Below are 5,317 nucleotides of genomic sequence, written 5' to 3' on the forward strand. Positions count from 1 at the left end.
GTGAAAGGCACAATATATCTAATCAATGAAGCATATATTGTCTAAACAACATATGAAAGACACAATAGATCAAAACAAGTCATTAATCATTTCATTAAGCTCACAATCCAAATACACCTCAAGGTTAGAGACATGTGCTACTTGCATTCAATAGCATAGAGCATCCAACATAAGTATGAACCATCAAGAAAATAGCAAGAGCATTCCATTAAGCACTATGTTTTGATAATCTCTAGATCTATAACATCAATACACATAGACACGCATCAACAACACAAGAAATAAAGACAAGCAAATGAACATCTACTCTAGCATACATAGACATATGGATAGAGGGGAAATGATCAATTGGAAGCATTAAACCACATAAATCATGGAAATATATCAAGATTCATGAAATTCACAAGGCTAGAACATTAATCGCAACAATATATATATAAAATCCCCAAAAATAGAAATACAAGGGTTTAGATTACACAAGACTTAGGGCTCATCCAAGCCCTAAGTGTAGAACTAGCCAATCATGGAGGAGGTGGATGTGGTCATGGAATCAAGCTCCAAATATGACTCCATCTTCTTCTTCCTCTTCTTCTTTGAAGCTTTAGAGATAGAGAGAGAGAGTGGATCTAGAGATGTGTTCTTGAGATGAGCCTCCACTTTCCCCTTTTCTTCTAACCCTAATCTCTAACTTTCTAGAGAGAAAAAGAAAATGTTTACAATGTAAAAATAAAATGATGATAAGCTTTTTACAAAATGAGTCACTTCCCTTTATATATATGGTCATTTTTTTAGTCATGAAGTGAGGAATATAGCCCCAAAAATGATCTAGCACGCACTCCAATATTCTCTCAATGATTGGATAAGGATAACTTTTAATGAGCTGGAGATTTAACTTTTTCGCACTGGAGGAAGTTCGATCGATCGAACCTTGGACTTGCATCGATCGAACTTGGCTGAGATCTATCAAACTGAGGTTGGATCGATCCAACTGGGCTATGCTTTTTGGATAAGGACAAGTCTGAGATATTTTAGGAAATATTTTTGGGAAAAGGACAAAAGTGGTTGGTAGGGTGGTATAACTGGATAAGATCAATCATTTGGATAAGGACAAAGGTGTTCGATCGATCGAAGGATAATGTTGGATCGATCGAACTTTGGAACTTCTGCATAGGGTCAGGGTTTAGATTTATCTTGAAGTGCTAAGATCAATCCGTGTTGGATCGATCGAACTTTGATCTTGGATCGATCGAAAATTGTTGAATTCCGCCTTTTGCTTCTTTTTGCTCCTCTTTTGCTCCTCTTTTTGATTCATCTTAGAATTGTTTCCTTTTTGCTCCGGATCCTCACCAAGACTTAGTTTGACTCTAAAAAGGCCTTAAGAAACCATTTTTAGCCCATTTTAACATTATTGACCTTAAATAGACAAAAACACAAATAAGTACTAAAATAGGAAAATAAGATAGATAAAGGTCCTAGAATACTCAAGCTTCAGGGGTTAAAAAGTGCACTTTTTAGCGCTCATCATTGTCCAATATGTTTTGTTGTCCCTAACTTTATGTTCATTACCGTATAGTTATTCTTCCCTGGAATCATTAACAAACATTGGTTTCTACTCGTTGTCAACCGGCCCAACAAAGTAGTGGACTACCTATGTGGATCAGACGACCGCACAGATATAAAACATTTGGGGATTGTGTGGTAGACATCTATCTAATGAAATCAACCCGATTTGTTAAAGTTTAGTTTATGAAAAATGCATACTTACTTCAGGTTGATGTGTATGACAGAATGAGTTTGTTACGGTTGCCCTGGGGGAAGAGAACTGGCCAGCTTACATAACAAAGACAGACCATAAAATCCCTTGGCAGGATGATCCGTATGTAAACATATATTTCAATACAAGTGCATAATTATTTTTTCTTTCATCGTATCTTAAATCTAATACTATCCCTTGCTGAGTACATCACTTAAATACTGTTTGCATATCAGGAATACTTGTGGTGTGATGGTTATGAGGTACATGCAGTTCTGGAATGGCACTAACTTCAATGAGAAATTTTGTGTAAGTAATGTTATCATTATTATTTATCTGTATGTGTAAAATATGTAAGGTACAAGTTGTACTATTGTTTGGCAGTAACATTTTTTTATATTGCAGGTACAGTCCAAGCCAATGCGTTCTGAGTTCCTTGTGCAACTATTGGATCATCCGAGGAATAGAGTTCGAGAGGAGTTGTATAAGGCTGCCAATGTTGAAGAAGGAGATAATTGATGTCAATGGTGTATTTATAATGAAGATTTTGAGAGTGGGTGACTTTGGCGCTGCTTCGAATGAAAGTAGGTAAACACAATTCACACTCTTCATGAAATTCATCATCTTTTACAGGTACTGCCACAATAACAAATATTCCGGTTTAAGTGTAGATGAACATATAATAGGAAAAATTAAATTAATAAACCTAAAAATTGCCTTAACCTAATGAATATTTGCTGAACACAGATAATTATGAACTTATGAACTAAGCTCTTTTTTGCATCAACAAAGACAAGCTTGAATTTCTTTTAATATATCTCTACTTTTCGAATGAATACATGTGATACCCCCGGATTTACGAATGCGGGTTGCCAGGCCCACGCCCGAATACCCGAGGATATCAAAAACAAAATCGGCAATAAAGGAACACAGAGTACAGAAGAATAAAGAAGCATAAATATAATGCTGACAAAAAACTAAAATGATAATCTAATAATAAACCTCAGAATATATTTCCATTAATTAATAAACTCTTCTAATACAACTGATCCTCCAAAATACATCTCGGGAATTCATACTGTGTGGACCCCTAGAATATCCAAACTAAACAAATAATAGCAATAACTGTCTAAATCAAGAAACTGAATCATAAAGGAACTCCTATGTAGCATCGGAATAATGAAGTAGACTGATCCCCGCTTAGCATGAACAACCTCTACTCTTGATGAACACCTGAAAAATAATGGTGGGTCAGGCCTACAAACAAGTTATACTCTACTACAGTCCAAGCAGAGATCTAATACACGTATATATCTAACAGTAACTAGTAGTCCGTATATATATATATATACATAGTAAAGGAACCTCACTAGACTATAGGGTTGTCTCAACCTGAATAGTAGGCAACATGCAAAACGCACATATAGTGGGCATGAGTACCTAAACCTACCAGGGTACACAACTACACTATATCTAGCTACACATCCCTAACGATATACGTGCCCTAACCACTGATCCTGAGACTCAAGCTCATATCATGGCACCATACTTATATATATAAAATCTAGTAACCATCCTATTCAGTATAAATTAATCTTCCATAAGTCGTTCAACTTGTTCAGCTAATCTGACTTGAATATAAGTAGGACTTAACATTTTAGTTAATCCATTCCCTTATATAATAAATTAATCCTTCATAAGTCATTCAACTTGTTCGACTGACCTGACTTGAATATAAGTAGGACTTAAAATTTTAGTTAATCCATTCCCTTATATAAAATAGGTAGGACTTAACTGATAAGTTAATCCTCCCTAGAATGCCACCGTCCCATACCGGTGCATTAAACCACACAATCCAACAATTGATGTAACAATTAAGGAAATAAATCAAACAATCCAGAAATAACTATGATAATATGATATCAAGTTATCACAAAATAGGAATGACTTATTATTTATTTAAGCTTCCTATATCATGTGTCCTACACAAACTGAATCTTATACATATGATGATATTTTATTATACCGTCAAATAAGCATTCTCCATATCCAATTCATCATACACATTTAATCTCAATTGTTAAAACATATTAAAAGATTAAATTCATGTTTAAAACATTCAAATAGCAAATATCATTATAATTGAGTCTATTTAAATTTATTTAAACCCAAACCTAGTTCTTAGTTAATGTTCAGGAATCCTAGGCATGTTTCTACGTTCCATCATTCCACAGATATGAAAAATACATAATTTAAACATGTAAAAATCACACCGGAAATCAAATCAAAATCATGCATTTATTAATTCATAACACAAGAACAGATATGAACCAAATTCATAAAACCTATGTTCTAATCCAATTAAACATGCATAATTATTTAATTTTATGTGTTTAATAAATCCTGAAATTTCCTAGGCATGTACAGAAACACGAATCAAAGGGAAAGAAATAGAAGAAGAACTTGCTTTAAACTTTCGGATCGAAAGTTAAACTTCTTCTTCATTGATCTTCTCTCTACAGGGTTTTTCTCCTCATTCTTTCCTTTTCCTCATTCATTCTCTAACTCTCTCTCTCTAGAATATATCACGTGAATATTTTTAACCTCTTTTTACAACCTATAGCTATATATTTATAGATTAAATAAAATAACCTTAACTCTTTTCCTAATCCAAGTCAACTTAAAAAATATATATATATATATATTAAAATATTATAAAGGTAAGTAAAATATGTTACGTATATAATTTATGTATATCTTTATTAAATAAATAAATTATACACATCCCATTATTTATTAATGGATTATCCAATAATACCTAAGTTACTATAATTTTATAAAGTAACTTAAAACATAACACGTATCAAATCTATATATATTTTTATTATTTAAATATAAAACATATACATTAGATTAAATATTACCACCCAAGTTACCATAAAAGTAATTAATAAATTACCCATTATTTATTAATACATTATCCAATAATACTTAAATTACCATAATATTATAAAATAACTTAATATATAACACGTATGAAATCTATGTATATTTTTACTATTTAAATATAAAACATATACATCGGATTAAATATTACTACCCAAGTTTCCATAAAAGTAATTAATAAATTACTTTCCCTTTTATATATGTATATAATATATATCTATATATATATATATACACACAACTATCCATGGGTAATAATCCGTACCCATCCAACCTCCTATCTAAGTAGTCTATGGGACCCAATTGGTTGGCCCATTATTACTAACCATAACCATAAAAGAAAAATAAAAGAAAATAATAAAATAAAAGAAAACATTTAATTTACAATTAATCAAATATTATGTAAGCACATAATCGAATTAAACAATTAACACATAGACTAATATAAATAACACATAGACACATAATTAAATACTCAAGTAATACTTAATTCAATTAAACCCATAAGCAATTAGTCAAATAATCAATTAAATAATTAAAAATACAATTAAAACAAATAAATAAATATCGAGACTATCCTTTTAAAATTAGGGGTATTACAATACAACAACATTTATG

The sequence above is a fragment of the Cornus florida genome, unplaced genomic scaffold (genome assembly GCF_030987335.1).
Source record: "Cornus florida cultivar Cherokee Brave unplaced genomic scaffold, ASM3098733v1 CherokeeBrave_3.0.0_Hap2_Chr10, whole genome shotgun sequence".
NCBI lineage: Eukaryota > Viridiplantae > Streptophyta > Magnoliopsida > Cornales > Cornaceae > Cornus > Cornus florida.